Source organism: Epargyreus clarus, unplaced genomic scaffold (assembly GCF_041222505.1).
Source record: "Epargyreus clarus isolate Ecla_fem2 unplaced genomic scaffold, WU_Ecla_fem_2.2 ptg000027l, whole genome shotgun sequence".
Classification (NCBI taxonomy): Eukaryota; Metazoa; Arthropoda; class Insecta; order Lepidoptera; family Hesperiidae; genus Epargyreus; species Epargyreus clarus.
In genome coordinates, this window is record NW_027332234.1 from 9,588,532 (window position 1) to 9,601,155 (window position 12,624).

Below are 12,624 nucleotides of genomic sequence, written 5' to 3' on the forward strand. Positions count from 1 at the left end.
AGCTAATGTACCTACCTATAGTATATCTACGCATTGACAAGTGGTAGGTACCTGATTGTGCTCGATTGACATTTATATTATAACCATAATGATATTGGAGTTAGGTAGGTATTAAAGGTAATAGGTTATTAGTAAAATTCGATTGTCCATTGTAGGATTGAGTTATCGTGCTCAGGAAATTTAAAACTTTTATACATAATTTCCTTTATAATATGAGGTGACATATGGTCTAGCTGGTAAGTAAGTGACAACTGCTATGGATATCTGTAATCAATCCCAGATACGATTGGAGTCCTACAGCACAGGAGGAGGAGCTGATGTGCTGACCTCAGGTCTGCGCATCTGCATTGCTACCCGTGAGGACTAAGTTAGAACGCCTCGGATAAGTATGTCTCCCTTACCACGCCCTTCAAACCGAAAATAGCACCACTTACCGCCATTATAGGTATTACATATTTACAATGTGGTGTTAACCTTATTGATATCGCAGTCTCTATTACCATACGTGTCAGTTAGTATATCTTAGTTTAATTTGTATTCAGTTCCCGTTAAATTCTCATTATCCGAGGTCGCACGCGCTTGTTATGCCCTCTAACGTCCTGAGGCGTATTTATGGACCGCCAGCCGCCGTTCGCCGTGCATTAAACAAAGGAAATTGCTAAGTGTTATTGCTTTAGGAAAGAACTGAAATACCTTGCAATGTACTGACTGTAAAATATCAATGAATATAGCCCAGTTACACTAAGCTGTGTAATTTTTAAAAGTTGTGCGAGTTGCTCTGAAGTTGTTGTGAGCAGGTGTAGTAGTACAATTTACTATGGCGACGCAATTCATTTCTATATTCAGAGCGGACTAGCAGTTTTACGCGGACTATACCATCGCCAGAGATATACATAGAGTGAAGCAGTTCAAGAAAATAAAGAAAATCCTCATAAAATATTATTACCAACAGAAATGATGCCAAGTTTTAGAAAAAAACTTTAATAAATCTTGTCTACGGCGTTCGATAGGTAAATCTTGTCTAACACTACGTGACAATACTAACGTATTATATGTTATCGCTTTGCATTTTATAGAGTTAATGGCTTAATATATACTAGTAGTAATATGTACTAGTAATATATACTAGTTAATATACTCGATTAAGAATTTACGAAACCGATTTAAGAAAACACCTTAGTAATGAGCAAAGGGAAAAGATGTTTTCATTCAATTATTTCGGATTTAAAATGTTTACAATCTCTATAAAACTTTGAACACAGACTTTGATTGCTACATGTGGATAAGAGACCATTAGAATGCACCGTTTGATTCTACCAGTATTTTTATGCTGCGGCCTAAATATCTTTGATGTAGAATACGTTTGAAAACGTTATTTCTTTAATAATAGGTAAAGAAAATGTGAACTTTATTCGTAAAAGTTATAAAAGGTTATGTAACAGTAGGTACACGTCAAGAAAAGATTTTTGCACCAAGAATGAAATATAGTTCTTCACAATATTTTTGAACACATTTCAAGGTATACTTGCAACATATACACACTTAAAAAGCAAGTAAGAATATATTGTTATGAAGATTTCATGCAAAATTTCAAATGCTTATTTGCATTTAAATACAACATTATTTTGTAGTGGGTATCTTTTGTTTTTCAGCTCAATAAGATTACAGAACTTAACATGTATGAATGCATGTTGATGGTAAATTAAGTAATAAACACGCCAGCGCTTAAATTTTGTGCCTTAGGGCCGCGTTTCCCATGCTGTGGTCCGCGGACCCCTGGGGGTCCGCGAGTATATGTATGGGGGTCCGCGGTGTCATCTCTGGACCATACATAAATCGCTCATTAAATGCAAAAGGGCCGCGAAACGAAATATCAGCAAACCAGTTACTGAAAAAATGTGATCTAAGCACACGGTACGAGTATTTTAAAAAATTAAAAAAGGTGCATCCAATGATGAATAACACTATTATTAATCTATAAAAAAAAGAAAAAATACATTAATTGGTTTTTCAAATTTTTTTTGGCTCTCCTGTAAAATACTGATATTTGGGATTGCGTTTTCTTCGCTGTTTATTTTATTAAGGGTATTTTATAAAGGTCAACTTGAAGTGTAACTACTATTATAGATTTTGCAAGTAACTTGTCAATTGCAACTTACTTTTTCTAAATTTGTTATATTTATTAATGGGTTACCAAGTTTGTTCTTGAACTCTTAATGCCTGTGCGTGTATGTAATGGGTATGATTGAGTAGCTCCGGATTATAATGTTCTTTGAGTAGAGTTGTCGCAATAGAGCAGTTTGGTAGGTACTAATTGAAGCTATAATTGGTTTGGTATCGAGGCTACGAATGACATGTTTTATAGATGTAGGTAAATGTATGAGTAGCTTAGACGTGTCTATGACATTATATATTTTTCGAATATATAATATACTAATGTTTTTATTATGTCTGCTTATTGTTGTATAATTGTAATTTTAATATGTCTATAATGAAAATAAAGACATTAGGATTGAGTCAATAAGTCAAAGAAGAAAATCATAATATAGGTAGAGTCATATATGGACAGATCATTAAGTATAACGTTAGAAATGATGTATTTCATATAATGAAATATTATGATGGTTGTCATGTTGTCATATGTGTAAAGTATTTTCTGTTCGTCATCAATCCATTAGTGTCCCATTGCTGGGCAAGGGTCTCCTCTCAGATTGAGAGCGGCCTAGGCCATAATCCACCGCGTTGTTCAACTGCGAATTCGTACACTTCATAAACTTTTGATAACATTTTTCTAAAAACTCGAGTGTAGGTTTCCTTACGTTATTTTCTATCAGTGTAAATACAAGTGATAATTAATTTCTAACATGGATATAGCTTGGAGAAATCAGAGAAGAGTCTTTAGGATTCCAAAAAAGCCTACCATTGCTTTTGTATTGCATCTGTACCCTTACCATGAGTTTTGACAAATATGACTGTTTTGGTATTTGTTTACGTATTTGCCTATACTATTTCCAAACAGCGCCCCTAGCGGATTATATCAGAACTTGGGAATTGTATGGGCCAATACGTAAACAAATACCAAAACAGTCATATTTGTCGATACGTAAATACTCATGGTAAATGTACTGGTGACGATAATTAAAGCCGAAAAAAATCAGTACAAGTCAATAAGACGTGGTCACTGCCTGTAACTATCAAGCACCATCTAGTTGTAAGTGACGTTAACTTTACAACGGCTGACATAAGTTTGCACATACGAAGGCTACGCGTTGTGGCTAGGTTGTAGTTAACCTGTTTCTATGCCTTACTCGTTTAGTGCTTATCCTCACAGATGGCGTTGCATATGTTGCCTGATGTGTAAAAAATACCAGAAAATGCGTAGATTTTATATTTAATTAACTTAATTAACGTACATAAATGTAAAATAACGATTTGGTTAAGACATACTCTACAAGTCAAAAAATATCAATAAATGCACCATTCGTTTTTAAATTATTGAAATAAATAGGTAAAATAATATGTATTATATATGCAATTGTTGTGAAAAAACCATACTTAAAAAAATAATCGCTTGAGGCTCTATTTCATGCCTCCAACTTGGGAAAATTATAATTCTTTTAACATTCCTATTTTATTGATTTTTTAATAATTCATTTTAATAATAAGATGATTAATAATAATATGATATGCTTGCAGTTATACCCAGACAGAAAGAGGTAAAATATTCCTATATTATATATTTACGATTAATATTATAATAATAATTATTAAATTTCCGAGAATTTTATGTGTTTAATTATGTTTTTCATATACTCACGTGTTATTTTTTTGCATAAAAATTACCTTTTGCTCCAAGTCATTAAAACAGGTTTGACCTTTTTTTGTTTCATGTAAAGGTATTAAGTTTTTTGGTTGTTACAAAAGGTTTTATTCGTTCGTAAATGTTCGTGCCTAAACAAAAAACAACGTAAAACAATAATAATCACGATTTATGAAGTTATCCTTCTACCTCCTTGTAAAGAACACTAAGTTTTACGTTTTTTAACATTATGATATCTTTTTATAAGCAGGTAAATATTTATATCTTAAAAATAACTTTGAAGTTATTAATAAAATGAAATTACACCATTTTAGGAGTACATACATAACTGTGTGATCTCGTACCAAATTTAGTCAAACAAGTAGGTATCAATCAGTTTATTGCCCTCGAATTGTCCAAATCTTATATTTCATTTCAACTTCTTAATTATTCATGGTTATGTATAGTGTTCAAATTCCAGGCACGTACCTCTGATTTTCAAAATTATGTGCGTATAAGAAATTAATTATCACTTGTTTAAACGTTGAAGGGAAACATCGTGAGGAAACCTGAGAGATTTATAAAAAAATCTCAAAAGTATGTGATATCTACCAATACGCACTTTGCCAGCGCGGTGGACTATGGCCTAATCCTTCTCATTCTGAGAGGAGACCCGTGCCCAGCAGTAATGGGTTGATGATGATGATGATGAAGTACGGTTATCAGGACGAAGTTCCTCATACCACATTTTAGGCCCATTATTAGATTGTAAATATTTTGCCATGATTTAGGTATGTACACATTATTATTTAAGGTAGATATGTATATTCTATGCAACAAGTCCAAACACAGTGAACACATAGGTACAGCTCTACCTTCAGACACGAACCACAATAACATCACAAACTATTTATCGAGAACAATCTAATGAGTCTAAGCAAGGCAACCAGATGGAAATTCTGCGATCGGACCAAGACATTTACTGAACTTTTGAGGACCTTGAAAATGTTGTTCGTTCCAAATGCTATATAAAACTCGACAGATGTAGAATGTATATTTTTTCCGATAATTTTAAGGAATCGGAAGTATCAGTATGACCTTCCACTTGTATGCACTAAAAGGTCAATTAAAATGGTTGTGCTTTTAAAGCATGCAAACACGATAAATGTGTTATGTGAAGGTAAAGTGACGGAATTAAGAAGTAGGTGAACGAGCAAGTTGTTGAAAATTTCTACTTAACACACGAGTGGAGCCATAAAAGAAAAATGAATAGGTGTAATATTGGGCTGACATGCTCAATGTCTATAGAAAAATGACTTTAGTCGTTGTCACCCTATTAATGTATGGCACTGGTTGATGCGATATTGAGAAGAGTGTAGGTTGAGGGGTTGGTTTACTGCGCTGGTCGGTTACGTTCCTTTGGCGATCCCGGAGTCCTTTATATAACGCCGAAGACGGTCACCGGTTTTAGTGCGGTAAAAATCCCACATGGATATGGGGTTCTGCATCGCTTCTATGGCACTGAGTATCTTTTTAAAGTCACGAAAAAACAGGTTGAGAAGTTGATCTACCGCGGTGGTCAAGTAAGTATTGGTAGACTTCACACATCTTTGAGATTTTTTATATCATAGGCGTGTTGGTTTCCTCATTTTAATTTCTTCAGTGTGTAGCAAGTGATAATTAATTTCTAATACGCACATAATTTTGAAATAATCCGAAACTCGGACTACTCAATGGAGAGGCCGAGTTTCAACAACTAGGCTATTACCGCCTTTTAATAGACATTTCGTATATCAGCATAAATATTATTAGCCTAATAGACAAAATTTATCCTTTAGCAACTAGCTTTGACATACAAAATCGGAGGGGTCACATAAATATGAGTATTTGAGACCAGGATGTGACAGTAGAGGTCGAAAGTACAAAGAGTCGTGATATTTCTTGAACAACCACAAATATAACTATTAATAAACTTATGAATAATATTATAATGCTAAGTAATCATTTTAATATCCATGTTTTATGTGTAACGTTTAGGTCAAAATAGTACCTATTATTTAAATCTAATGTTATCGTAATGCGGTGTGCAGCAATACTTGATTGCCAAAGCCGGTCGGCCTTGCGTACTATCTCGTGTCGCTGTGTAGGACACTAGACTCTACGAAGCCTACGGTTTTGTTTTACACCTGTAGGTCTGTCTGTAACTAGTATTTTAATTTGATAATGATAGGTATTATTAAAATAAGTTCTCAGAAGGAAAATGTAGTTTCAACATACAATCGTTAAGCTAACTTGCATCTCTATAAAATACCTAAGTATAGAAGTGTATTGGCATCTTGAATCTTAGGCATTTTTAACATGTAAATAAGAAAATAAGATCTATTAAAATACATTTAGTTTGGGTAGATATATCTATTTTTTTTTGTATTTTAGATAAGTTTAACCTCGGATAATAGGTATTTGTAGTTATTACCTACCTACGTATTTTTATTGATCATCATCCCTAATATCAGTAGGTATTTTTTATTGAAGTGAAAGTGAAACCCCTTTTACTGACTGATAACAAATAGCATAGAATCATAGATACTCTTATTAACAATGTTAAAATGTAGATACTTAAGATGTTAATGTCAATTTTTGTTCAAAGCAATCATAAAGGCAAGTTATTGATTGCGTAGTTAAGTAAGCGATTGTGAGTACTTTCTTAATTTCTATTTCCGATCTCTCGTAGAACTCTTTCAAAAATTCTGAACTCTCGAATCGAATATTTCAATTTAACAAGAGCTGAATTACTTAATCATTTGTTCTTCGTTGCAGTTTATGCGACTTGCATTTTCCTCTTGGAACTCTATTCGCAATGATATCTCTCTTCATTGGTTTCGGTCGTAGATAATATAAGGGTGACTCATCCACAGAACTAAAAACACATAAATATGACGTCAGGCTAGCCGCAGATTACCGCAGTTGAACCCGGAATAAGGGGTTTAACCACCGCAATGGAAGATTTATTGCCATGGCTGTCACTTGACAATATCAGACACTTGACGTTGGTTGTCAGCGCTGACAGAAGCAGGGGCGGCGGAGCATGAAGGTCGCGATCTACAGGGTGCGAGGGTCGCATGCGCGCGCAGCACTCCGCGGACCGCGCTCAGTCGATCCGCAGCGTCGCGCGCCGCCACCGGCCTCTCGCCACCAACACCACCAACACACAGTAGCGCGCACCAAAAAACAATAACACAACAAATCATCGTTTACCTTGAAACTTTACATTCAAGTCAAAACGAACCCGAACTTTGTGTGAACAGTGAGTGTGATCAGCTGATCACCGGCTTCCTGTCAAATCGACGATTAGGTGAGTTGACTTGTCAAACCTTCGGGTAGTTAATTAAATGTTGATTCGTGTTAGGTAAACGTTTTCGCATAGTTCACAAGAGATTGGAAAGTATTTCAAGGCGATCATGCTTCTTGGTGATCTGATTGACTTTGAATTAGAAAAAAACATATTTATGAGTTATAGAAAAAAAAAATATTACTGTGCGTAACGTTATTATGTTATAAGAACATAAATAGCTAATAAATTCGTATTTATTTAAATAATTTAATAATATTTTATGCACATTACAAGAATTAACAAGCACAGCAAGAGTAAATACTTGAAAAAGGAGTGAATGAATTTATATATGACAACATTATAAAACTTTCATATATTTATCATGACATCTAACTAGATACCTATTAACTTCTACGAGTTTATCACAGAATAATCGGTCATTAACCATAACAACCACACAATTAAATACGAATCCGAATTGACGCCAAACATAAATGCTGAGGGATTAACAATTATTATAATCATCGTGTTGAAACCGTCCAGTAGTAATTATGGTATATAAAAATCCCAAACCAAACAAGCTATCAATGACTTACAAAACAATAAATATTCGCAATCGACTTGTTTTGCAAAATTGGGAAACCAGTTTACAATATGAGCGGAATCTTCTGTAGGCCAGTGTCAGTTAAAATAAAATCTGTGTCGAGCAAAGCCTTACGAAACTGAATTGACAAGTTGAGCCTGCTACCGAAATAAATTATATATCGAACGCATATCAAAACTAAGTTTATTTCTCGTATGGTGTAAAGAAAAAAATGATTTAAAGCAACTTTTCATCGGAAGCAATACCGATCGTTGCAAAAAAAAAAACAACAAATGTAACGGTCAATAAAACTGTGAGCAGTATTTGTATCTATATACATCAATAAATAAAAGAATGTATTTTAAAAAAATATAATGATTACTGAGACTATTGACATGATAATGACCGCAATGTTACGAACGCTTAAAAGTTAAAATCAATCCAATCATTGGCTTAAGTTTAATGAAACAAGTCATTAAAAACTTTTTATTCAAATGATTAAATCTTATTTTTTCTGTCTCTTGAGTTATTATTTCGATCTTTTCTTTACGTTTTTAAGTTAAGTTACCAACTGTCGTTGATAATAAGGTAGATAAAGCAATATTGACATTGGTGGCACAGATGACAACTTTATGTTCACTCCGCTTTTTAGGCATCTTATATTTAGGCCACTGGTTGAATTATAATGCTAAGTAAGCAATATTCACAATTGTTTATTAGCTCTGATATAAGACAACCATTAATAAAAAATGCATACCTTTTAGGTAAATGTAATTCAGCAAAAGTTGCGTTTTTTATAGCTTCCATGCTAAAGGTTAGAAAAGACGAGTCAATTTTTTCAGCTACTTATTAATGAAGGAGTTATAGGATAATATAAACGAACTTGCAGGATTAATCACGATATATTACTTGGAATCTGTACACTACATTATACATACACTTGACAGACAGACTGATCAAATCAAAGAGTGACACATAGATATATTTAAAAGTAAATTTATTTACATTGAGTTTATATATGTATCTTCAACAATTAATGACTAAAGAAGTCATGATTTGTATTCCGGGGAACGTATCTAAAATATTTTGAAAATGTTTATTACTAAAAACAGTTTTTTATTATTAGGTGTGTTCCGAAGCCGACATTTTTTGACAACGAAGTTGCCCAAATACTTAATAATATAAGTAACTTTATAAAAAAGGTTTACAAATATGTTTGGGTTGTTAGAATTTATAAGATTTATATATTTAAGTAGGTCTGTGCCGCGTATATCGTTGATAAGAATGATAAGTAAAGAAATTAAGTTAAAGGTTGCATAGTAAGTACTTCCGTGAACATAAAATTATGTCCTTTAAAAACATTTTAAGGTTTGTGACAAAATACATGTAAAATATTGCACGGTACAAATATAGACATACAGATAAAATTATCTGATCCAGAATATTTGCAAATCAACTTTGTTTCTGTAAAACTAACGGGTTATTGGACGTGATTACAAATCGGCACTTTCACAAATTTATTTTGGAGTGATCAACATTGGAATGAACATAAATTACTACATGAATCAGCGTCACTTCTTGTCTTTTGGTTACTACTGATGGATCTTCTTAAATTTTAAAACATGCATGAATAATTGTTACAAAGTAAGTTAATTCTTCACAGCAATGAACAGAGATGTGTGAATGAAACTCTTAAACAAAAATATTGTTTGATTATTTACGCTGATTGCATTTAATTATTCTGTTGAAACGAATACGAGTTTTACAACATAATGGAAAATTTTAATACGCTTTCAGTGCAGACTGTTAAAAACATATTTTGATACATTTTGCGTAAAATATATTTAGCTTTTTTACCTTCGTCATCATTAACCAACCCGCAGCGGTGATAACCTAGTGGTTAAGAAACTCTGCCTCTCGATCGAAGGGTCCGAGGTTCAAATCCCAGGCCCTCTGAAGTAAAGTTATGTGCGTATTAGATATTAATTGTCACTTGCTAAACGGTGAAGGAAAACATCGTGAGGAAAGCTGCATACCTGAGAGATTTATAAAAAAAACATCTCAAAGTTATGTCAAGTAATCCTTCTCATTATTAGAGGAGACCCATGCCCAGCAGTGGGACAGTAATGAGTTGGTGTTGAACCAATCCACTCAATATGCATAATATTAAAATCGAAATTAGACAAATTCTGTCTACTAGAAGTCAAATTACGATCTTTGGTAAAACGTTAGTTCGATTGATTATTAACAACGAGTGTTAATTGTTGGACATAAATTTATTAATAATACGAAACATTACAATTTTTATCAGAAACACAGCACGAATTCAATAGCTGTTAATAGATATATCAAAGTATATATGTGGCTATATAAGAGGCCAGGCAATGCGCGTGCGCTGTTGAGTAACGCAAGGCCGACTAGTATGTTTAAGTTATTTGTACCACCGCGCTTGTGACTATCATCTCACGCGGGCAATTAATCTTAGATATAAATACTTATTATCTTCCAACAGGACGGTGGTAACAAACTTATATGTCAGACTGATCACGTCGAGATTAACCTGTTGCATATTCATTGAGTAACGCGTCTAGAAGGTAGACTATACAATATTATGGCACTATAGATACTACATCTATTAGAAAGGTGTATAATGTATATCTATTATTAAAGGTGGTAGAACTATTTGTAGTTAGACACCGGCAGCATTTATTTCTGCTACATTTATTTCTACATAATAAAATCAGTTTTAAGCGCAGCTGGGTTCTGATTTGAAAGGTGTATAGGAGTCATGCTTTTCCGAGGCATTCCAGCTTAGTCCTCAGGGGTAGTGGTACGTCCAATTTTAATTAGGGTTGATTACAGATGACCATGGGCGACAGATTGTATGCTCGTCTGCTACTACTATATTATAAAAAATATCTCTAGTAGAAGATTTTTGAATGCTTTGATAATTATTATTCATCACATCTATTCTACCGTGATAATTATAAACCTTTAAAATCCCCATAAAGGCATTGAAAGACTTGGCCTTTCTGCTTCGTAGAACTCTACATTTCTGATAAGTAAACAAGTGACACGTGTGAGGGCCATGTTGATATTTGAATTAAATAAAGTATTTCATGTATGTAAATGAATATTTTTTATCGATTGACATTCAAAAAAGAATTAATCAACTTGAAGTAGCTATTTAAACTCTATAAACTATGAAATGGAATCTTAACGCGAATTATAAATTTAATTATATAACAGCGAGAAGTTGTACTATTATATACCTACCATCTTAAACTGGTACATACACCAAAATGAACTTAAAAAACGATTTTCTAGTATTCTTTGGTTACCATTAGTTACCTGCGATGAGCCTAGGTATAATAAGATACCATCGTAGAAAGAACCACGATATTCCGCTAAAAAATGAGTCACCTTAAAAATAAAAGACTCAAGAGTTATATTGTCTAGTTTTCAACACATGGGTTTTGTTAAATAATAAGTGTTTTTTTACTTTCGTCAAGTATTAAGATCATATTCGTGTATTGATTCATTTGATAATTTTCTAGGCAATTAGCAAAATTTAGGAGTTTTCCTATTCATCCACGGTTTACAAAATAAGGTAATTCTAAACAAACGTACTATACGTGAAATATATGTGAGGGAGATGGGACAATCGTAGTGGGTTACGAAAATGACAGTGCGAGATAAACTTCGGAGTCGATGGTTAAAAGATCACATGTTATTTTACACGGGCATGTAATATTACATAACACTACATTAATCGGTATGAATATTAATGAAGAACTAAGATTCTTGATAGATTCCGTCAATATAAAGTTGATTGTAAAATATTATTATCGTTTTAACTCACAAAAATATAAAAATATAAGGTACGACTCCATCAATTTTCATTTATTTAGCTGCAGTTACATTAAACGATTTTTATAAGCATGTTTATTATTTTTTTAATGTGTATGCATCGCTGATTTTGAAGGACAACTGGTAATTAGCCGATTTGTAAATTTTAATATTACGCAAACAGTAGGGTCATCTTGATTTAAAACGACAGCGACTAATTCAATCGGAGAAAACACGTTATTGCATTCTAAAGGTATACTATAAAATGTAATGCAATAGCTATAAATTATGAGTGTTTAACTTTGATAAGAACACTGCTAAGCTGAACGCAGACTTCACCAAACCTCTGGCCCGTTCTGTGCAACAAGTTGCGAGAGCGCTGGTTCTTATTGTTCTTTTTTTCGAAATGTGTAATTGTAGCCCTCATGGCCATTACACCTTTACTGGGTTCTGGTGGTGAGCTTAATTTAGTTATGACATATGCTATGGGCTGAAAGAAAGGCATGGTTTTGGTCTGTCCCTGTAGTTCCGGGACCAGAATAGGGCTACGGTATCCCCTGCCTGTCGTAAGAGGCCACTAAAAGGGGGCTTCCGGGGTTGCGGACGGCAAGAGTGGGAGCTCGAACCGCCCGGCCAGCAACCCCGGGATGGACGGCGGCATGTGTGGTCGCATACCGTCGTGAACACTAGATGGTGTGGTGAGTTTCAAGCTCGCCTGGGCGGAGCACAACTATCGGCTTCGTATGCCTAGACCGTCCGTCGTCGCTAAAGATAGTGAAGATGGTGGAGCCAGTTATTACCCGACTCCTATCTAAAATATCAACGCATATTCATAACATAAGTCACTCATACAAACTAAATAAATAGCAGGACATCAGCTATATTTCATTGTTTTATTTTTATTGCTTAAATCAAACCACATAGTGAGAAAAGATATGACAGACAAAACTACAAATTTTAATGCTAGTTTTTTACCTCATACGTCTTCAAAATAAATAATAATTATAGTGAATAGAATGATATATCTGTTATTTATTTCAAACACTATTTGTAACTAATTGC

The 12,624-nt window shown here is 33.7% G+C and overlaps 1 protein-coding gene across 1 annotated transcript in view; it reads left to right on the forward strand.

Annotated features, from left to right (window-relative positions):
- The first annotated feature begins 6,932 nt into the window (after nt 1–6,932).
- LOC140754098 (estradiol 17-beta-dehydrogenase 11) overlaps nt 6,933–12,624 on the forward strand; it is a 42,798-nt gene continuing 37,106 nt past the window's right edge. Inside the window, exon 1 of the mRNA XM_073089010.1 lies at nt 6,933–7,151. The gene's annotated coding sequence lies outside the window, so the exon portion shown is untranslated. The remainder of the gene's footprint in view (nt 7,152–12,624) is intronic.